Consider the following 21,354-nt stretch of genomic DNA (forward strand, 5'->3'; position numbering starts at 1 on the left):
ATAAAAAAATGAAAGCATTGCAAAATACTGAAAAACAATAATAAAAACGTTTGGAATAGATCTTGTATTTGTCCATCAATACACAGTGGCAAACACTATAGGCCTATATTTCACATAAGCTAAATACAATACACTTCTGTAATACAAATTGTGTTAACAGTAGTATTATCTAGCAAGTATAATGTTATATTTTCATTTGAAAACACTGTATTTCAGAGTCAGAATTTACTTTATCTTTTATCTTTAGAAAAACAGCCGTGACTTCTTCGGTTTAAGGCGCGTATAAAAAAACTGATGGATTCCGTGCATTGGTGTGTACTTCCATTAAGGGCTCAGTCGCAGACACATATTACCGTGGCGGGTTCCATAGCAGACCTGTTTAACCATGTCGGTTCTGTATCAGCCGCACATAATCGTGGCGGGTGCCGTGGCAGGCGCGTATAACTGTGGCGGGTTTAGTGCCCCTGCCACGGAGAGATTTTACTCTCTGTTAGTTCTCTTAGTTCTGCTATTTGTCTGAGCTGAATAGTTAATGACTTCCACCATGAATGCTACAAATCTCTTCTTTTCCACTACTAGCGTGTCTTTAGTGACATTACAGCATGTCTGTACACTTGGGGGGTGAGCTGGGGGATGAATAACAGGTATTGCTCTGTTAGTCGTAGTCTTAGTTTTAACCTTTTGTATTGCTTAAGCGTATGTAAGCTTTTCTTTTACCTTCACATTTTGGATTTGAAATGCTCTTTTATGTGCTTTATAGCCTTTGTAAGCAGCGCTGTTCTCTCCTCCGCAATTGCAGCATTTGATTTTTACTCCACTTTCACATTTCCCATACTCATGGTCCCCTCAGCATTTAGCACAGTGATGTTTGCCCTTGCACGCTGCTGCAATATGACCAAAGCGCTGACATTTAAAGCATCTCGTTGGTGGAGGTACATAAGGTTTAACTATGTAACTGACATATCCAATTCTATTTCTTTCAGGTAATTTATCTTCATCTAAAGTTACCAGCACAGACAAACCTGGTCCCTTAACTCTGTCGCGTGTATATGGTAAGCGTTTGACTTTGGTGACCCGCACACCTCTGATATTTACTCTGATTTATTCCTCAGTAATCTCTGTTGATACTCCTGATATGAATCTCCTGAGTTTTCCTCTTTCTCACTTGTGGCTTAACCTCCTTCCCAAGCAGTGACTTACATGTCATTAGTCCATGTAGCTGATCTTTATCTCTACATATTATCATTAAGTTTCCGTCTCTCAATGTTTTATCAAACAGCACATCACCAACTAATTTATGAATAGCTTCACTAACCTTCAGTGGATTCAGTGTGCAGCCCCGTGTGAGGCTCGAACTCAAGACCTTCAGATTATGAGACTGACGCGTTGCCTACTGCGCCAACGAGCCGGACTGCTGGAGCTGGGCAAGCTGTGAAACATCAGCTTCCATGTCATGGTGCTGCGATGTGGCTCCTAGGAGACAGCTCCAACTAAGTTTGCATGTCAGGATGGCCGAGCGGTCTAAGGCGCTGCGTTCAGGTCGCAGTCTCCCCTGGAGGCGTGGGTTGGAATCCCACTTCTGACAAACCTAATCTTTGGCTGTGTGTACAGGCTCAAGTATTTAACTCTCTGGCGCCATGTCCGAGTGATGCAGTAACACTGACCAAGCGCCGCATCAATCTCTTTGCGTCACAGTTTACGAAGCGTAGCAGTGGCCCTGGCAACCTTAATGGGCATTGTAGACTGCAAGTTTTGTCTACAGCAACTCGGAAAAGCATGTGAACAAAACAATGGACGTAGGCTTTAATGCAAGTGCAACGAAACGGGATCAAAAGAATTGCCTTGGAATGTCCTGAGATGCCGTTTATTTTTAAGACAATGGGATTCGCAGGGCTTTTCGGCTAATTCTCTTACAACGTCAAGTCATGACATTTGACTCTTTGTGGGAAAGAGAAGAAAAAAAGCTGTGTCAGTCAATCAACATGTCTTTTTCAAGACGCTGTTCTGAATGTGCGTTTCTAGATGCTGTGGTTCCTATCTCCGGATGATTGGCACGAGTATCGCATCACAGGTCTGGGGATCCAGCATGTCGATGCAGTGCCTGCAGACAGCTCATGCTCTCACTGTGAGGATGTGGCTGTTGCACAGCTGAGATCTCAGGCTCAAGTATTTAACCCTCTGGCGCCATGTCCGAGTGATACAGTAACACTGACAAAGTGTCGCATCAATCTCTTTGCGCCACAATTTACGCAGCGTAGCAGTGGCCCTGGCAGCGTTAATGGGCACTGTAGACTGCAAGGTTTAAGGCGTTTCCACATCAAACGTCAAGCGATAACGTGACAGGAATGGGAGCATCTTGCCATCATGGTTTCAGACTCAGGAGATGTTCTTGGAACGTCACGCCGCATGCCCTCCAGAGGAGCTGTAGCCTATTTTGCCCCCGGGAAGCATAAACGGCACGGAAGGTAATAAAGTACGCCGCCCGGTCACCTAAGTGCTCCCGTGTGCCAAAAGGCACGACCTTGCCCCATGTGAGGCTCGAACTCACGACCTTCAGATTATGAGACTAACGCGCTGCCTACTGCGCCAACGAGGCGGACTGCTGGAGCTGGGCAAGCTGTGAAACACCAGCTTCCATGTTATGGTGCTGCGATGTGGCCCCTAGGAGACAGCTCCAACTAAGTGTGCATGTCGGAATGGCCGAGCGGTCTAAGGCGCTGCGTTCAGGTCGCAGTCTCCCCTGGAGGCGTGGGTTCGAATCCCACTTCTGACAAACCTATTCTTTGGCTGTGCGTTCAGGCTCAAGTATTTAACTCTCTGGCGCCATGTCCGAGTGATGCAGTAACACCGACAAAGCGCAGCATCAATCTCTTTGCGTCACAGTTTACGAAGCGTAGCAGTGGCCCTGGCAAACTTAATGGGCTTTGTAGACTGCAAGTTTTGAGGCATTTGCGCAACATCAAGGCAATGTCTACAGCAACTCAGAAAAGCATGTGAACAAAACAATGGACGTAGGCTTTAATGCAAGTGCAACGAAAGGGGATCAAAAGAATTGCCTTGAAATGTCCTGAGATGCCGTTTATTTTTAAGGCAATGGGATTCGCAGGGCTTTTCGGCTAATTCTCTTACAACGTCAAGTCATGACATTTGACTCTTTGTGGGAAAGAGAAGAAAAAAAGCTGTGTCAGTCGCTGTTCTGAATGTGCGTTTCTTTGTTTTTTTATTAGAATATACAAAAGGTTCACAATTTGAGATAATGCAAATACAAAGAAAATGAAACAATAACAAAAATACAAAAACAACAAAACAATCAAGTACCGGCAGGTACGTGTGTTTGTGTGTGTGTGTGTGTGTGTTTTCATTTCACACATTGTAACTCCACAGCAGATCTAACAGCAGCTCTCCTTCCTCCACATTCCAGACAGCGTCCTTATAACACCACTGTTGTTCAAAGGTTTCAGCTTCATTTATGGCCTTGTAATACTTCAAATCTATTGTAATTCTGGATCTTACGAATGCTTTAAAACTCTACATCTCTTGATCATGTTCATCATCTATTTAGTTTCTTCTTGTGATAAGTAGAGCAAGTTTTTCTTGAGCAACTAAACAGTGAATGAACTGCCATTTCAGTTTCTGTTTCTGACTATAGCCAGCTCCAGAATAAACTTACACTGAGTCAAATTCTCTCCACATTTCAGAAAATATTTAGATGTCTTACCCAAACAACATATTCACAATGTTAGGCCTTAACATGGTTGGTACTCAGCAAGATTTTTTTAATATTTAATTGTTGAAATATAAATTTTACAGGGTTGAGAATACAGTGACGGGGTTGAAGACCGTAACAGGGTTGAGGGGACACTTTAATTTCAATTTCAATTTGTTTTAATTAATTTGAAATTAAATCTAAGACTCAAGCAAAACACTTAGTTATTTTAGTAAAACATTTAGCAAAGGCATTAATCACACTGAGATGAAATTAACTTCATTAAACCAAACTACAGTCAAAATTTTAAAAAGTAAACTGCTGCAGGTAACTGGACCATTAGTAACCTTTACAAATGCTAATAAAGGTCTATGTTACCAAATATATTGCTGAACAGAACCTACAGTAAACAGGAGCAACAGGTAAATCATGTCTAAAACATTATTTGTTGGAACATACATAAAAACTGCAGCAGAAAGTTCTTCTTAATGAAATTGTTAATGAAAATTTATGGAACAAAATCAATGCCAAAAGTATTGAATTAAAAAGCTTGTTGAATAACACAAACTGAAAAAAATAATGCACCGTATTAACAAGTTCTTGCATTTTAATGACTTGAATTTCAGGTTTTGTATTTTTAGGTCCTGAAATTTAACATAGCTGTTTATTTAAGCTGTGAACATTTCAACTAACAATATTTCAAACACGTTTTCGTATTTGTAAGTTCAATAATTCATATTCAATTTCCAGGTTTCACCTACAAAATATTCAATACCCTTTAAAAATACGATGTATAATATTCAAAAGGTAATTTTCAGTTCATTTTATTTCAGCTCAAATATTCACTTCCATAAATTCAGTGGCTCAAATTCGACTGTTAGAATTCGACATTACATCCGGGAACTGCAGGAAAAGCAGTAGATTGCAGATTGAAGATCGCCAGCTGCTTTTTCACCAGCAGGTGGAGATGGAATAATGTAAGATTTTTAACCCATTAAAACAACGCTGTCAAACATTCAGCCCAAATGCTCCAGAGAGCCCTGAAACATTCATTTATTTTTATTTTTTTCTTCATTTTTCCCTATAGGCTATATGACACAATAGGTGATTCCCCTTTATTTAAGGATGTTGCATATTATTCTGTGATCTTAAGTAAAGGAAAGTGTTAGGTATTTCAGCACATAAGAGCAAGTTTTGATTAATATCATTGTATTTGAATACTTTATAAGTAGTATTTTAAACCTTTTCCGGTGTTTATTGTTTTTAGAAAATATCTAAAATCTTTGTAAAATGAAATTTATATATAACTTTTTTAACACGTTAAATATTTCAAATTAATCACATGCGTTAACACACTAATTTTGACAGCACTAATATATATATATATAAATATCCGACTACTACAAACCAGCAATGTTGGTGGGATTGGAGGGGCAGACTTTTGACTTCAAAAACCTGCATTTATGCAAATGCACAGATGTATGTAAGTGTTTCCTCCAAGAACATGAACAATGGGTAATTTTAAAAAGGGATTGACTTTCATGAGATGTAATTAATGGGAATCTGTTGGTGGTTTGGATTTGTTAGTACCTACATTTGTCAAAGCTGATATTTTAAATAGAAACAAAGACTATTCCTCACATGTCTGGTCTCAGTTAGCCATCGAAATATTTCATAAAGACACTTTACGTTAACTGGTCTCGAAATCGAGAAGGGATTCAAGATCGAGTGAAACAGGCAACAGAAGGAGGACAAAGTGAAAATGTGGAACAACAAAACTATTGTGGTAAAATATAACTTTTATTAATTTCAATTCTTTTTTAGATAAGTCTATAACAGTGTCGTGTAACACTTCTTTAAATGAGAAATTAGAAAAAAATTATATATATATAGGCGTCAAATCATGCAAATTGTTCACCAGGTGCTAAAAGCAATAGCTGCCCACTGCTCTGGGTGTATGTTCACTCTGTGTGTGTGTCTGTGTGCGTGCACTTAGATGGGTCAAATGCAGAGGACTAAAAGAAAAGGTTACATGTAATAGTCCAGTCACAAAGATTCATTAAACGTTGGCTAATGCATAACAATCAACAGTGAGAAACAGCCATATCATAACTTCATGTTAATTAACTTATAATGTGCAATACTAATTTTACATGTGTCAAAATAAACTACAAAATACAGCAGCCACACAATGTAGCAAAATAAAATACTGTATTTTGAAAATACTACAAACATCTCTAAAAAATTTTGTTATGTTTTTGCAAATAACTTCATATACATCCTGCTCCTGCCAGAGGTTTTCAGTCTGTATAGACTGAAGAATTATCAAATGTTTGTCTCTCATATGCTGTATTGTGCCACTTTGACATGTTTAGACACATTTATTAACTTTAGACATCATTAACCACACAGAGCACCTGCAGATCAGCTAATGACATTTGAAACAGCATATGAAGTATTGTAGGAATCACTGTAGGACTGTGTGTGTGTGTGTGTGTGTGTGTGTGTAATTATTTGAGGTATTAAACTGGTATTGGTGAAGAACTATGCTTACAAATTGTTGTTATTTTCAAAACGTGTGAAAAGGCACCATTCAGATGTAGCGATTATAATGATCTGGGGAATCAAGTATGTATTGTTATAGACACCTATGCTTATTTGTCTTAAAAGATGTAAGGCAGGTCCTGTTCATGTAATATGCTTTAGGCTATCAAGTTGGTATTGGCATGGACAGCTATACCTGTTAACAGGTTTCTTATATGTAAAACGGTCCTATTCAGTTAATGATCTGGCCTATTAGGCATCTATTAATAAAGATAACTGCACATGATGATGAGCCATTTATTTAAATGAATATGTGACACAAAGATGTAAATTCATTGTTGAAAACAAGTTACAGGAGTAAGTGCAGTTGTTGTTTTATGTGATGTCCACCTCTGTAATTACACCATAGTGAAAAAGAAGTCTTAGAAATGCTGTAGTTGGTGTAGGTGGAGGAGGTTAATCACATTAAAAGTTCTGCATTGTGTAGATATGAAAGTGAACTCTTGTCATTGAATTACCCTGTGTAAACTGCCTATACAATAATTTTACTTGTAATGTAATCATTTCCTAGTTCTAAATATATAGATGCATGACAGATTTGATAGTCGATAACACGACAAAGGTAAGGCCAAAGCTTGAAATCGCATCATGTGAGTGCATGAGACCAATAGAAGATCAAAACCGCTTGCTTTTATTAACGTCTAATCATATTGTTTTATCCCGCCCCTTTTCGCAGCGCTGTACAACAGAATTTTGCAAGCAAAAAAGAAGTTGCTTTCTTGATTAGTTTGTTACATTTTGCTTAATTTGTGCCCATAGCAAAAAAAAAAAACCTCTTGTGTGTGTCTGTCTTGGTAACATTTTAATGTGTTGTGATTTTTTTGTGCATTGGTTCGGTTGCATTGATTACTTTTGTCTATTAGGCTAGTTTCAATTGGATTTCAGAATGTCACTATGCAGATTGAGTGCATCTTCCCTCCTCCTGGTTAAGTGAGGAAGCTCTGGAAGTTGACAAAATCAAATAAACCCAACCTGGGCACGATGATGTTAACTGATTTGACAATGCTTGATATAAACCTTTCCTGTTGACTTGATTTTAGTTTGTGATCAACTCTGCAGCATACGCAGCTGAAAGTGTGACGTGCAGCAAACAGCTAATCTCACAAGCACACAAGTGCAGTAAACAGCCAATCATAAGACACATGAGAGAGTCAGTTTGACTCATTTTTCCAGAGTCAGTGCAATTCAGTTCTTTGTTGTAGATTATAGATATATCGTGATATAAAAATATAATGAATCTGAATACATTTACAATCCAGAAATAAACACTGCTGATGCAGCAAATCTTTAAGACGACAATTTAAAACATAATATCAGTGCAAATCAATCAACTTATGTTAAAGATTTAGCTTCACAAACAGGTCAATACACAATAAAATCTTTATATATTGAAGCAAAATTAGATGCATATTTAAATGTATATTTTCATATTAATTGATAATTCACACTAATTAAATGTATAACATTTAAATATAATACAATTAGTTATATTTCAGATAATATAAATCAATTATCACCGACAAAAGACCAATTTCATAATGCTTTTAGTGTAAAAGACTTTAATTTGAAGCAAAAAAATATGCTGGAGGACTGGATCAGATATATAGCACTTTACACCTGATTACCTCTGCAGATTATGCACAACATTTCACAGCACCTGGAATTAACACAAATGAGTTTGAAGTTACAGTGTTTCTCATCCATTTGTGATTAATGTACAAACAATTATCTACAAAGGCCAAAAGTACCAAAAATGGCCAGTATGGGATCGCTTTCCTGGCTTAAAAGGAAAAGGTTTTGTCACAGGGTATCTTATATATGCTTTTGTGAATGTTTATGCATATTTGTATGCACAAACACAAGTTATAATTAGAGGGAAAAACATCTTTGTTACCTACCAGGTGAATAAGAGGCTATCAAGAAAGCTGAGGTGCTCACACATGTTCTGTTCAACTAAAAACCGAAGGAAAGAAAACAAAATTGGCACAAAAACAAGTTACATTTTGATAGTTAGAATCTATAGACCAGGGCTGTCCAAACTATGGGGGCCCGCGAGGTTTTTTATAAATATCAATAGAATTTGGCTTGCTATACAAAAATGAACATTCAATGAATGCATTATTCAATGAATAACCACCGGGTGTCGCTATCACATGCCTTCAATTAGGCAGCAGATCCTGTTATGAAGTAAAAAAAAACGAACAAACCAAAGGAAACATAATTCAGGGCTTGACAGACTGCCCGATGGCCCGGGGTCAGTGTACGAGGCGTTTGGGCCAGTGTACAGAATGTTACTGGCCCAATCAGGCCAGTGCTGCCTTGTCACACAAGTTTGGCTGTGACTGTCTGTCAATTGCGTGTAAATACAATCTTAGGGTGCTTTCACACATAGACGTTTGTTTCGGAATCTGTCTTGTTTGCCCCGTTAGCGCAATTCGTTTGGCATAGGTGAATTCAGCAATCTCGCTCGAATCCGCACCAAATCAATCGGTCCGAGATCGCCTGAATGAGATGGTCTCTGCTCGATTAAGCCGATCGATTGTAGTGAGAAAACAAAACAATGCAACTAACGACCCAGGCTATCACAGTGTATTATGATTGTGTAATAGCCATATATACGGCAATAAAAAGAGAGAATGAGTAAACCAAGACGTCATTCCTATCGGTAAATGTTGTTTAAATGCTGTGCTTTGTTATTATGGCAAGTTGTGGTGTCGATAGGATGCTCTCACAGCGCATGTGACAGTCCCTTCCTTTTCACCTCTATGGTGAACTTTGAGCTCTAACAACAAAGATATGTTCGAACTGCACAGGCATGAAAGCAGCTCTGAGCGCAAAAGACCTCCTTCGAGCCAGCGACCTAAGGATTAACAACAACCCACCTACAGTCCTCCGCTCCACCAACTGAGCTATCGAAGGCTTACGAGAGTTTTCCACAAGCCCACCCTCTTAAGGTTGCTGCAGTCCGACTGCTGGCCAAAAAGGGCAGAAGCAAAAACACTCGAGCCTTCCTATACCGGGAGTCCAAGCCGGGCCGCTGGGTGAAAACCAGGAATCCTGACCGCTAGACCATATGGGAACTATCACTTGTGAGGGCCGGTCTGCACAAACTTCAGTTCTTTCTGATCTCATACACAGTCTCATGGTTTCCGTAAGCTAGAATCTTCAGATCCATAGTCATAAGCGTTATCCTTTGTGCCACTGGCACTCTGTTCAGCACCTTGTTAGAACATTGTTTGAAACAAGGACAAGGCTCTGTCAACCTGGAGTTCCGTCACCACACAGTCTGCTTTGTTTTTATGGCAAGAGGTTGTGTGGATGGGATGCTCTTACAGGATTCCTGACAGTCCCTCCATAGAAGACCTGAGATCCAGGGTCGGAGACTCTCTCCTCTCCAAGAGGAGGTTAAAAGCCATAGTTTATTTTATGCATGTTTTATCAGAGCACTTAGGTATTGCTGCAGCTCAGAGACTTACAAGAGGAAGAGATTACGCTGCAAGTTGGCTGGGTGACTTCAAAGTGGTAGGGACTTTTGCAAAAACTTGGCTGGGTTTACGGTTGGTGTAGCTGTAGTAGACGTTAAGAAAAATCAGCAGTTGGGACAGCCTTTGAAACCAGGGGAGCACCCCACGGGCTCTGTGCTGGCGGCCCCAGAAACTCGATTCACTCCAGAGTGGAACTGAACAGCTCCAGCTGGGGGAAAGGCGACCGCAGTGCACTGACTGACAGCAAAGCAAAAACACCAAAGCGAGCCAGCCAGGAGTCGAACCTAGAATCTTCTGATCCGTAGTCAGACGCGTTATCCATTGCGCCACTGGCCCTCTCAGCTTAGCTTGTCATCGTTAGCTTGTTGCTTGTAATAAGGACACGGCTCTGTCAACACGGAGTTCATTCAACACATGCTGTGCTTTGTTATTATGGTAAGTTGTGGTGTCTATAGTATGCTCTCACAGAGCATATGACAGTCCCTCCCTAGAAGAACTGTGATCCAGGGTCTGAGACTTTCTCCTCGCCAGGAGGAGGTTACAAGCATTAGATTTATTTTTAACAGAGCAGCTGCAGCATACTTGCGTGGAGGCCCACAGTTAGGCTTGAGGGCAAAATTCTGCCAGCCTTCCCTGGTGGTCTACCGAAGGCTTACGAGAGCTTTCCACAAGCCCACCCTCTTAAGGTTGCTGTCTGCTTAGTTTGTCATCGTTAGCTTGTTGCTTGTAATAAGGACACGGCTCTGTCAACACCGAGTTCATTCAACACATGCTGTGCTTTGTTATTATGGCAAGTTGTGGTGTCGATAGTATGCTCTCACAGAGCATGTGACAGTCCCTCCCTAGAAGAACTGTGATCCAGGGTCTGAGACTTTCTCCTCGCCAGGAGGAGGTTACAAGCATTAGATTTATTTTTGACAGAGCAGCTGCAGCATACTTGCGTGGAGGCCCACAGTTAGGCTTGAGGGCAAAATTCTGCCAGCCTTCCCTGGTGGTCTACCGAAGGCTTACGAGAGCTTTCCACAAGCCCACCCTCTTAAGGTTGCTGTCTGCTTAGTTTGTCATCGTTAGCTTGTTGCTTGTAATAAGGACACGGCTCTGTCAACACGGAGTTCATTCAACACATGCTGTGCTTTGTTATTATGGTAAGTTGTGGTGTCTATAGTATGCTCTCACAGAGCATGTGACAGTCCCTCCCTAGAAGAACTGTGATCCAGGGTCTGAGACTTTCTCCTCGCCAGGAGGAGGTTACAAGCATTAGATTTATTTTTAACAGAGCAGCTGCAGCATACTTGCGTGGAGGCCCACAGTTAGGCTTGAGGACAAAATTCTGCCAGCCTTCCCTGGTGGTCTACCGAAGGCTTACGAGAGCTTTCCACAAGCCCACCCTCTTAAGGTTGCTGTCTGCTTAGTTTGTCATCGTTAGCTTGTTGCTTGTAATAAGGACACGGCTCTGTCAACACGGAGTTCATTCAACACATGCTGTGCTTTGTTATTATGGCAAGTTGTGGTGTCGATAGTATGCTCTCACAGAGCATGTGACAGTCCTTCCCTAGAAGAACTGTGATCCAGGGTCTGAGACTTTCTCCTCGCCAGGAGGAGGTTACAAGCATTAGATTTATTTTTAACAGAGCAGCTGCAGCATACTTGCGTGGAGTCCCACAGTTAGGCTTGAGGGCAAAATTCTGCCATCCTTCCCTGGTTGTCTAGTGGTTAGGATTCGGCGCTCTCACCGCCGCGGCCCGGGTTCGATTCCCGGTCAGGGAACTTCCTTTTCACCTCTATGGTGAACTTTGAGCTCTAGCGACAAAGATATTTTCGAACTGCACAGGTATGAAAGCAGCTCTGAGCGCAAAAGATCTCGTTCGAGCCGGAGTCGAACCAGCGACCTAAGGATTGCCAACAACCCACCTACAGTCCTCCGCTCTACCAACTGAGCTATCGAAGGCTTATGAGAGCTTTCCACAAGCCGACCCTCTTAAGGTTGCTACAGTCCGACTGCTGGCCAAAAAGGGCAGAAGCAAAAACGCTCGAGCCTTCCTATACTGGGAGTCCAAGCCGGGCCGCTGGGTGAAAACCAGGAATCCTGACCGCTAGACCATATGGGAGATATCACTTGTGAGGGCCAGTCTGCACAAACTTCAGTTCTTTCTGATCTCATATAGTCTCATGGTTTCCGTAAGCTAGAATCTTCTCATCCATAGTCATAAGCGTTATCCTTTGTGCCACTGGCACTCTGTTCAGCACCTTGTTAGAACATTGATTGAAACAAGGACAAGGCTCTGTCAACCTGGAGTTCCGTCACCACAGTCTGCTTTGTTTTTATGGCAAGAGGTTGTGTGGATGGGATGCTCTTACAGGATTCCTGACAGTCCCTCCATAGAAGACCTGAGATCCAGGGTCGGAGACTCTCTCCTCTCCAAGAGGAGGTTAAAAGCCATAGTTTATTTTATGCATGTTTTATCAGAGCACTTAGGTATTGCTGCAGCTCAGAGACTTACAAGAGGAAGAGATTACGCTGCAAGTTGGCTGGGTGACTTCAAAGTGGTAGGGACTTTTGCAAAAAGTTGGCTGGGTTTACGGTTGGTGTAGCTGTAGTAGACGTTAAGAAAAATCAGCAGTTGGGACAGCCTTTGAAACCAGGGGAGCACCCCACGGGCTCTGTGCTGGCAGCCCCAGAAACTCGACTCACTCCAGAGTGGAACTGAACAGCTCCAGCGGGGGGAAAGGCGACCGCAGTGCACTGACTGACAGCAAAGCAAAAACACCAAAGCAAGCCAGCCAGGAGTCAAACCTAGAATCTTCTGATCCGTAGTCAGATGCGTTATCCATTGCGCCACTGGCCCTCTCAGCTTAGCTTGTCATCGTTAGCTTGTTGCTTGTAATAAGGACACGGCTCTGTCAACACGGAGTTCATTCAACATATGCTGTGCTTTGTTATTATGGCAAGTTGTGGTGTCGATAGTATGCTCTCACAGAGCATGTGACAGTCCCTCCCTAGAAGAACTGTGATCCAGGGTCTGAGACTTTCTCCTCGCCAGGAGGAGGTTACAAGCATTAGATTTATTTTTGACAGAGCAGCTGCAGCATACTTGCGTGGAGGCCCACAGTTAGGCTTGAGGGCAAAATTCTGCCAGCCTTCCCTGGTGGTCTACCGAAGGCTTACGAGAGCTTTCCACAAGCCCACCCTCTTAAGGTTGCTGTCTGCTTAGTTTGTCATCGTTAGCTTGTTGCTTGTAATAAGGACACGGCTCTGTCAATACAGAGTTCATTCAACACATGCTGTGCTTTGTTATTATGGTAAGTTGTGGTGTCTATAGTATGCTCTCACAGAGCATGTGACAGTCCCTCCCTAGAAGAACTGTGATCCAGGGTCTGAGACATTCTCCTCGCCAGGAGGAGGTTACAAGCATTAGATTTATTTTTGACAGAGCAGCTGCGGCATACTTGCGTGGAGGCCCACAGTTAGGCTTGAGGGCAAAATTCTGCCAGCCTTCCCTGGTGGTCTACCGAAGGCTTACGAGAGCTTTCCACAAGCCCACCCTCTTAAGGTTGCTGTCTGCTTAGTTTGTCATCGTTAGCTTGTTGCTTGTAATAAGGACACGGCTCTGTCAACACGGAGTTCATTCAACACATGCTGTGCTTTGTTATTATGGCAAGTTGTGGTGTCGATAGTATGCTCTCACAGAGCATGTGACAGTCCCTCCCTAGAAGAACTGTGATCCAGGGTCTGAGACATTCTCCTCGCCAGGAGGAGGTTACAAGCATTAGATTTATTTTTGACAGAGCAGCTGCGGCATACTTGCGTGGAGGCCCACAGTTAGGCTTGAGGGCAAAATTCTGCCAGCCTTCCCTGGTGGTCTAGTGGTTAGGATTCGGCGCTCTCACTCCCGTGGCCCGGGTTCGATTCCCGGTCAGGGAACTTCCTTTTCACCTCTATGGTGAACTTTGAGCTCTAGCGACAAAGATATTTTCGAACTGCACAGGTATGAAAGCAGCTCTGAGCGCAAAAGATCTCCTTCGAGCCGGAGTCGAACCAGCGACCTAAGGATTGCCAACAACCCACCTACAGTCCTCCGCTCTACCAACTGAGCTATCGAAGGCTTATGAGAGCTTTCCACAAGCCGACCCTCTTAAGGTTGCTACAGTCCGACTGCTGGCCAAAAAGGGCAGAAGCAAAAACGCTCAAGCCTTCCTATACTGGGAGTCCAATCCGGGCCGCTGGGTGAAAACCAGGAATCCTGACCGCTAGACCATATGGGAGATATCACTTGTGAGGGCCAGTCTGCACAAACTTCAGTTCTTTCTGATCTCATATAGTCTCATGGTTTCCGTAAGCTAGAATCTTCTCATCCATAGTCATAAGCGTTATCCTTTGTGCCACTGGCACTCTGTTCAGCACCTTGTTAGAACATTATTTGAAACAAGGACAAGGCTCTGTCAACCTGGAGTTCGGTCACCACAGTCTGCTTTGTTTTTATGGCAAGAGGTTGTGTGGATGGGATGCTCTTACAGGATTCCTGACAGTCCCTCCATAGAAGACCTGAGATCCAGGGTCGGAGACTCTCTCCTCTCCAAGAGGAGGTTAAAAGCCATAGTTTATTTTATGCATGTTTTATCAGAGCACTTAGGTATTGCTGCAGCTCAGAGACTTACAAGAGGAAGAGATTACGCTGCAAGTTGGCTGGGTGACTTCAAAGTGGTAGGGACTTTTGCAAAAAGTTGGCTGGGTTTACGGTTGGTGTAGCTGTAGTAGACGTTAAGAAAAATCAGCAGTTGGGACAGCCTTTGAAACCAGGGGAGCACCCCACGGGCTCTGTGCTGGCGGCCCCAGAAACTCAATTCACTCCAGAGTGGAACTGAACAGCTCCAGCGGGGCGAAAGGCGACCGCAGTGCACTGACTGACAGCAAAGCAAAAACACCAAAGCGAGCCAGCCAGGAGTCGAACCTAGAATCTTCTGATCCGTAGTCAGACGCGTTATCCATTGCGCCACTGGCCCTCTCAGCTTAGCTTGTCATCGTTAGCTTGTTGGTTGTAATAAGGACACGGCTCTGTCAACACGGAGTTCATTCAACACATGCTGTGCTTTGTTATTATGGTAAGTTGTGGTGTCTATAGTATGCTCTCACAGAGCATGTGACAGTCCCTCCCTAGAAGAACTGTGATCCAGGGTCTGAGACTTTCTCCTCGCCAGGAGGAGGTTACAAGCATTAGATTTATTTTTAACAGAGCAGCTGCAGCATACTTGCGTGGAGGCCCACAGTTAGGCTTGAGAGCAAAATTCTGCCAGCCTTCCCTGGTGGTCTACCGAAGGCTTACGAGAGCTTTCCACAAGCCCACCCTCTTAAGGTTGCTGTCTGCTTAGTTTGTCATCGTTAGCTTGTTGCTTGTAATAAGGACACGGCTCTGTCAACACCGAGTTCATTCAACACATGCTGTGCTTTGTTATTATGGCAAGTTGTGGTGTCGATAGTATGCTCTCACAGAGCATGTGACAGTCCCTCCCTAGAAGAACTGTGATCCAGGGTCTGAGACTTTCTCCTCGCCAGGAGGAGGTTACAAGCATTAGATTTATTTTTGACAGAGCAGCTGCAGCATACTTGCGTGGAGGCCCACAGTTAGGCTTGAGGGCAAAATTCTGCCAGCCTTCCCTGGTGGTCTACCGAAGGCTTACGAGAGCTTTCCACAAGCCCACCCTCTTAAGGTTGCTGTCTGCTTAGTTTGTCATCGTTAGCTTGTTGCTTGTAATAAGGACACGGCTCTGTCAACACGGAGTTCATTCAACACATGCTGTGCTTTGTTATTATGGTAAGTTGTGGTGTCTATAGTATGCTCTCACAGAGCATGTGACAGTCCCTCCCTAGAAGAACTGTGATCCAGGGTCTGAGACTTTCTCCTCGCCAGGAGGAGGTTACAAGCATTAGATTTATTTTTAACAGAGCAGCTGCAGCATACTTGCGTGGAGGCCCACAGTTAGGCTTGAGGGCAAAATTCTGCCAGCCTTCCCTGGTGGTCTACCGAAGGCTTACGAGAGCTTTCCACAAGCCCACCCTCTTAAGGTTGCTGTCTGCTTAGTTTGTCATCGTTAGCTTGTTGCTTGTAATAAGGACACGGCTCTGTCAACACGGAGTTCATTCAACACATGCTGTGCTTTGTTATTATGGCAAGTTGTGGTGTCGATAGTATGCTCTCACAGAGCATGTGACAGTCCTTCCCTAGAAGAACTGTGATCCAGGGTCTGAGACTTTCTCCTCGCCAGGAGGAGGTTACAAGCATTAGATTTATTTTTAACAGAGCAGCTGCAGCATACTTGCGTGGAGGCCCACAGTTAGGCTTGAGGGCAAAATTCTGCCATCCTTCCCTGGTTGTCTAGTGGTTAGGATTCGGCGCTCTCACCGCCGCGGCCTGGGTTCGATTCCCGGTCAGGGAACTTCCTTTTCACCTCTATGGTGAACTTTGAGCTCTAGCGACAAAGATATTTTCGAACTGCACAGGTATGAAAGCAGCTCTGAGCGCAAAAGATCTCGTTCGAGCCGGAGTCGAACCAGCGACCTAAGGATTGCCAACAACCCACCTACAGTCCTCCGCTCTACCAACTGAGCTATCGAAGGCTTATGAGAGCTTTCCACAAGCCGACCCTCTTAAGGTTGCTACAGTCCGACTGCTGGCCAAAAAGGGCAGAAGCAAAAACGCTCGAGCCTTCCTATACTGGGAGTCCAAGCCGGGCCGTTGGGTGAAAACCAGGAATCCTGACCGCTAGACCATATGGGAGATATCACTTGTGAGGGCCAGTCTGCACAAACTTCAGTTTTTTCTGATCTCATATAGTCTCATGGTTTCCGTAAGCTAGAATCTTCTCATCCATAGTCATAAGCGTTATCCTTTGTGCCACTGGCACTCTGTTCAGCACCTTGTTAGAACATTGATTGAAACAAGGACAAGGCTCTGTCAACCTGGAGTTCCGTCACCACAGTCTGCTTTGTTTTCATGGCAAGAGGTTGTGTGGATGGGATGCTCTTACAGGATTCCTGACAGTCCCTCCATAGAAGACCTGAGATCCAGGGTCGGAGACTCTCTCCTCTCCAAGAGGAGGTTAAAAGCCATAGTTTATTTTATGCATGTTTTATCAGAGCACTTAGGTATTGCTGCAGCTCAGAGACTTACAAGAGGAAGAGATTACGCTGCAAGTTGGCTGGGTGACTTCAAAGTGGTAGGGACTTTTGCAAAAAGTTGGCTGGGTTTACGGTTGGTGTAGCTGTAGTAGACGTTAAGAAAAATCAGCAGTTGGGATAGCCTTTGAAACCAGGGGAGCACCCCACGGGCTCTGTGCTGGCGGCCCCAGAAACTCAATTCACTCCAGAGTGGAACTGAACAGCTCCAGCGGGGGGAAAGGCGACCGCAGTGCACTGACTGACAGCAAAGCAAAAACACCAAAGCGAGCCAGCCAGGAGTCGAACCTAGAATCTTCTGATCCGTAGTCAGACGCGTTATCCATTGCGCCACTGGCCCTCTCAGCTTAGCTTGTCATCGTTAGCTTGTTGCTTGTAATAAGGACACGGCTCTGTCAACACGGAGTTCATTCAACACATGCTGTGCTTTGTTATTATGGCAAGTTGTGGTGTCGATAGTATGCTCTCACAGAGCATGTGACAGTCCTTCCCTAGAAGAACTGTGATCCAGGGTCTGAGACTTTCTCCTCGCCAGGAGGAGGTTACAAGCATTAGATTTATTTTTAACAGAGCAGCTGCAGCATACTTGCGTGGAGGCCCACAGTTAGGCTTGAGGGCAAAATTCTGCCATCCTTCCCTGGTTGTCTAGTGGTTAGGATTCGGCGCTCTCACCGCCGCGGCCTGGGTTCGATTCCCGGTCAGGGAACTTCCTTTTCACCTCTATGGTGAACTTTGAGCTCTAGCGACAAAGATATTTTCGAACTGCACAGGTATGAAAGCAGCTCTGAGCGCAAAAGATCTCGTTCGAGCCGGAGTCGAACCAGCGACCTAAGGATTGCCAACAACCCACCTACAGTCCTCCGCTCTACCAACTGAGCTATCGAAGGCTTATGAGAGCTTTCCACAAGCCGACCCTCTTAAGGTTGCTACAGTCCGACTGCTGGCCAAAAAGGGCAGAAGCAAAAACGCTCGAGCCTTCCTATACTGGGAGTCCAAGCCGGGCCGTTGGGTGAAAACCAGGAATCCTGACCGCTAGACCATATGGGAGATATCACTTGTGAGGGCCAGTCTGCACAAACTTCAGTTTTTTCTGATCTCATATAGTCTCATGGTTTCCGTAAGCTAGAATCTTCTCATCCATAGTCATAAGCGTTATCCTTTGTGCCACTGGCACTCTGTTCAGCACCTTGTTAGAACATTGATTGAAACAAGGACAAGGCTCTGTCAACCTGGAGTTCCGTCACCACAGTCTGCTTTGTTTTCATGGCAAGAGGTTGTGTGGATGGGATGCTCTTACAGGATTCCTGACAGTCCCTCCATAGAAGACCTGAGATCCAGGGTCGGAGACTCTCTCCTCTCCAAGAGGAGGTTAAAAGCCATAGTTTATTTTATGCATGTTTTATCAGAGCACTTAGGTATTGCTGCAGCTCAGAGACTTACAAGAGGAAGAGATTACGCTGCAAGTTGGCTGGGTGACTTCAAAGTGGTAGGGACTTTTGCAAAAAGTTGGCTGGGTTTACGGTTGGTGTAGCTGTAGTAGACGTTAAGAAAAATCAGCAGTTGGGATAGCCTTTGAAACCAGGGGAGCACCCCACGGGCTCTGTGCTGGCGGCCCCAGAAACTCAATTCACTCCAGAGTGGAACTGAACAGCTCCAGCGGGGGGAAAGGCGACCGCAGTGCACTGACTGACAGCAAAGCAAAAACACCAAAGCGAGCCAGCCAGGAGTCGAACCTAGAATCTTCTGATCCATAGTCAGACGCGTTATCCATTGCGCCACTGGCCCTCTCAGCTTAGCTTGTCATCGTTAGCTTGTTGCTTGTAATAAGGACACGGCTCTGTCAACACGGAGTTCATTCAACACATGCTGTGCTTTGTTATTATGGCAAGTTGTGGTGTCGATAGTATGCTCTCACAGAGCATGTGACAGTCCTTCCCTAGAAGAACTGTGATCCAGGGTCTGAGACTTTCTCCTCGCCAGGAGGAGGTTACAAGCATTAGATTTATTTTTAACAGAGCAGCTGCAGCATACTTGCGTGGAGGCCCACAGTTAGGCTTGAGGGCAAAATTCTGCCATCCTTCCCTGGTTGTCTAGTGGTTAGGATTCGGCGCTCTCACCGCCGCGGCCTGGGTTCGATTCCCGGTCAGGGAACTTCCTTTTCACCTCTATGGTGAACTTTGAGCTCTAGCGACAAAGATATTTTCGAACTGCACAGGTATGAAAGCAGCTCTGAGCGCAAAAGATCTCGTTCGAGCCGGAGTCGAACCAGCGACCTAAGGATTGCCAACAACCCACCTACAGTCCTCCGCTCTACCAACTGAGCTATCGAAGGCTTATGAGAGCTTTCCACAAGCCGACCCTCTTAAGGTTGCTACAGTCCGACTGCTGGCCAAAAAGGGCAGAAGCAAAAACGCTCGAGCCTTCCTATACTGGGAGTCCAAGCCGGGCCGTTGGGTGAAAACCAGGAATCCTGACCGCTAGACCATATGGGAGATATCACTTGTGAGGGCCAGTCTGCACAAACTTCAGTTTTTTCTGATCTCATATAGTCTCATGGTTTCCGTAAGCTAGAATCTTCTCATCCATAGTCATAAGCGTTATCCTTTGTGCCACTGGCACTCTGTTCAGCACCTTGTTAGAACATTGATTGAAACAAGGACAAGGCTCTGTCAACCTGGAGTTCCGTCACCACAGTCTGCTTTGTTTTCATGGCAAGAGGTTGTGTGGATGGGATGCTCTTACAGGATTCCTGACAGTCCCTCCATAGAAGACCTGAGATCCAGGGTCGGAGACTCTCTCCTCTCCAAGAGGAGGTTAAAAGCCATAGTTTATTTTATGCATGTTTTATCAGAGCACTTAGGTATTGCTGCAGCTCAGAGACTTACAAGAGGAAGAGATTACGCTGCAAGTTGGCTGGGTGACTTCAAAGTGGTAGGGACTTTTGCAAAAAGTTGGCTGGGTTTACGGTTGGTGTAGCTGTAGTAGACGTTAAGAAAAATCAGCAGTTGGGATAGCCTTTGAAACCAGGGGAGCACCCCACGGGCTCTGTGCTGGCGGCCCCAGAAACTCAATTCACTCCAGAGTGGAACTGAACAGCTCCAGCGGGGGGAAAGGCGACCGCAGTGCACTGACTGACAGCAAAGCAAAAACACCAAAGCGAGCCAGCCAGGAGTCGAACCTAGAATCTTCTGATCCGTAGTCAGACGCGTTATCCATTGCGCCACTGGCCCTCTCAGCTTAGCTTGTCATCGTTAGCTTGTTGCTTGTAATAAGGACACGGCTCTGTCAACACGGAGTTCATTCAACACATGCTGTGCTTTGTTATTATGGCAAGTTGTGGTGTCGATAGTATGCTCTCACAGAGCATGTGACAGTCCCTCCCTAGAAGAACTGTGATCCAGGGTCTGAGACTTTCTCTTCGCCAGGAGGAGGTTACAAGCATTAGATTTATTTTTGACAGAGCAGCTGCAGCATACTTGCGTGGAGGCCCACAGTTAGGCTTGAGGGCAAAATTCTGCCAGCCTTCCCTGGTGGTCTACCGAAGGCTTACGAGAGCTTTCCACAAGCCCACCCTCTTAAGGTTGCTGTCTGCTTAGTTTGTCATCGTTAGCTTGTTGCTTGTAATAAGGACACGGCTCTGTCAACACGGAGTTCATTCAACACATGCTGTGCTTTGTTATTATGGCAAGTTGTGGTGTCGATAGTATGCTCTCACAGAGCATGTGACAGTCCCTCCCTAGAAGAACTGTGATCCAGGGTCTGAGACATTCTCCTCGCCAGGAGGAGGTTACAAGCATTAGATTTATTTTTGACAGAGCAGCTGCGGCATACTTGCGTGGAGGCCCACAGTTAGGCTTGAGGGCAAAATTCTGCCAGCCTTTCCTGGTGGTCTAGTGGTTAGGATTCGGCGCTCTCACCGCCGCGGCCCGGGTTCGATTCCCGGTCAGGGAACTTCCTTTTCACCTCTATGGTGAACTTTGAGCTCTAGCGACAAAATATTTTCGAACTGCACAGGTATGAAAGCAGCTGTGAGCGCAAAAGATCTCCTTCGAGCCGGAGTCGAACCAGTGACCTAAGGATTGCCAACAAGCCACCTACAGTCCTCCGCTCTACCAACTGAGCTATCGAAGGCTTATGAGAGCTTTCCACAAGCCAACCCTCTTAAGGTTGCTACAGTCCGACTGCTGGGCAGAAGCAAAAACGCTCAAGCCGGGCCGCTGGGTGAAAACCAGGAATCCTGACCGCTAGACCATATGGGAGATATCTCTTGTGAGGGCCAGTCTGAACAAACTTCAGTTCTTTCTGATCTCATATAGTCTCATGGTTTCCGTAAGCTAGAATCTTCTCATCCATAGTCATAGGCGTTATCCTTTGTGCCACTGGCACTC

General features: G+C 44.6%; 20 non-coding genes across 20 annotated transcripts; 8 read left to right on the forward strand and 12 right to left on the reverse strand.

Moving 5' to 3' along the window:
* The first annotated feature begins 1,502 nt into the window (after positions 1-1,502).
* Positions 1,503-1,585, forward strand: trnal-cag (transfer RNA leucine (anticodon CAG)). Its single transcript has one exon. It is a non-coding gene; the product is annotated as a tRNA-Leu (tRNA).
* Positions 1,586-2,523: 938 nt separating this feature from the next.
* On the reverse strand, positions 2,524-2,596 carry trnam-cau (transfer RNA methionine (anticodon CAU)). Its single transcript has one exon. It is a non-coding gene; the product is annotated as a tRNA-Met (tRNA).
* A 94-nt stretch (positions 2,597-2,690) lies between these two features.
* On the forward strand, positions 2,691-2,773 carry trnal-cag (transfer RNA leucine (anticodon CAG)). Its single transcript has one exon. It is a non-coding gene; the product is annotated as a tRNA-Leu (tRNA).
* A 7,285-nt stretch (positions 2,774-10,058) lies between these two features.
* On the reverse strand, positions 10,059-10,131 carry trnar-acg (transfer RNA arginine (anticodon ACG)). The gene has a single exon. It is a non-coding gene; the product is annotated as a tRNA-Arg (tRNA).
* A 1,359-nt stretch (positions 10,132-11,490) lies between these two features.
* On the forward strand, positions 11,491-11,562 carry trnae-cuc (transfer RNA glutamic acid (anticodon CUC)). The gene has a single exon. It is a non-coding gene; the product is annotated as a tRNA-Glu (tRNA).
* Positions 11,563-11,656: 94 nt separating this feature from the next.
* On the reverse strand, positions 11,657-11,743 carry trnay-gua (transfer RNA tyrosine (anticodon GUA)). The gene is given in 2 exon segments: positions 11,657-11,692; positions 11,707-11,743. It is a non-coding gene; the product is annotated as a tRNA-Tyr (tRNA).
* A 1,902-nt stretch (positions 11,744-13,645) lies between these two features.
* Positions 13,646-13,717, forward strand: trnae-cuc (transfer RNA glutamic acid (anticodon CUC)). The gene has a single exon. It is a non-coding gene; the product is annotated as a tRNA-Glu (tRNA).
* A 94-nt stretch (positions 13,718-13,811) lies between these two features.
* On the reverse strand, positions 13,812-13,898 carry trnay-gua (transfer RNA tyrosine (anticodon GUA)). Its single transcript is given in 2 exon segments — positions 13,812-13,847; positions 13,862-13,898. It is a non-coding gene; the product is annotated as a tRNA-Tyr (tRNA).
* An 825-nt stretch (positions 13,899-14,723) lies between these two features.
* Positions 14,724-14,796, reverse strand: trnar-acg (transfer RNA arginine (anticodon ACG)). Its single transcript has one exon. It is a non-coding gene; the product is annotated as a tRNA-Arg (tRNA).
* Positions 14,797-16,155: 1,359 nt separating this feature from the next.
* Positions 16,156-16,227, forward strand: trnae-cuc (transfer RNA glutamic acid (anticodon CUC)). Its single transcript has one exon. It is a non-coding gene; the product is annotated as a tRNA-Glu (tRNA).
* Positions 16,228-16,321: 94 nt separating this feature from the next.
* On the reverse strand, positions 16,322-16,408 carry trnay-gua (transfer RNA tyrosine (anticodon GUA)). Its single transcript is given in 2 exon segments — positions 16,322-16,357; positions 16,372-16,408. It is a non-coding gene; the product is annotated as a tRNA-Tyr (tRNA).
* Positions 16,409-17,233: 825 nt separating this feature from the next.
* Positions 17,234-17,306, reverse strand: trnar-acg (transfer RNA arginine (anticodon ACG)). Its single transcript has one exon. It is a non-coding gene; the product is annotated as a tRNA-Arg (tRNA).
* A 294-nt stretch (positions 17,307-17,600) lies between these two features.
* trnae-cuc (transfer RNA glutamic acid (anticodon CUC)) lies at positions 17,601-17,672 on the forward strand. Its single transcript has one exon. It is a non-coding gene; the product is annotated as a tRNA-Glu (tRNA).
* Positions 17,673-17,766: 94 nt separating this feature from the next.
* On the reverse strand, positions 17,767-17,853 carry trnay-gua (transfer RNA tyrosine (anticodon GUA)). The gene is given in 2 exon segments: positions 17,767-17,802; positions 17,817-17,853. It is a non-coding gene; the product is annotated as a tRNA-Tyr (tRNA).
* Positions 17,854-18,678: 825 nt separating this feature from the next.
* trnah-aug (transfer RNA histidin (anticodon AUG)) lies at positions 18,679-18,751 on the reverse strand. The gene has a single exon. It is a non-coding gene; the product is annotated as a tRNA-His (tRNA).
* Positions 18,752-19,045: 294 nt separating this feature from the next.
* Positions 19,046-19,117, forward strand: trnae-cuc (transfer RNA glutamic acid (anticodon CUC)). Its single transcript has one exon. It is a non-coding gene; the product is annotated as a tRNA-Glu (tRNA).
* A 94-nt stretch (positions 19,118-19,211) lies between these two features.
* Positions 19,212-19,298, reverse strand: trnay-gua (transfer RNA tyrosine (anticodon GUA)). Its single transcript is given in 2 exon segments — positions 19,212-19,247; positions 19,262-19,298. It is a non-coding gene; the product is annotated as a tRNA-Tyr (tRNA).
* An 825-nt stretch (positions 19,299-20,123) lies between these two features.
* Positions 20,124-20,196, reverse strand: trnar-acg (transfer RNA arginine (anticodon ACG)). Its single transcript has one exon. It is a non-coding gene; the product is annotated as a tRNA-Arg (tRNA).
* A 649-nt stretch (positions 20,197-20,845) lies between these two features.
* trnae-cuc (transfer RNA glutamic acid (anticodon CUC)) lies at positions 20,846-20,917 on the forward strand. The gene has a single exon. It is a non-coding gene; the product is annotated as a tRNA-Glu (tRNA).
* A 93-nt stretch (positions 20,918-21,010) lies between these two features.
* Positions 21,011-21,097, reverse strand: trnay-gua (transfer RNA tyrosine (anticodon GUA)). The gene is given in 2 exon segments: positions 21,011-21,046; positions 21,061-21,097. It is a non-coding gene; the product is annotated as a tRNA-Tyr (tRNA).
* Positions 21,098-21,354: the final 257 nt, after the last annotated feature.

Source organism: Danio aesculapii, chromosome 4 (assembly GCF_903798145.1).
Source record: "Danio aesculapii chromosome 4, fDanAes4.1, whole genome shotgun sequence".
Taxonomy (NCBI): Eukaryota; Metazoa; Chordata; class Actinopteri; order Cypriniformes; family Danionidae; genus Danio; species Danio aesculapii.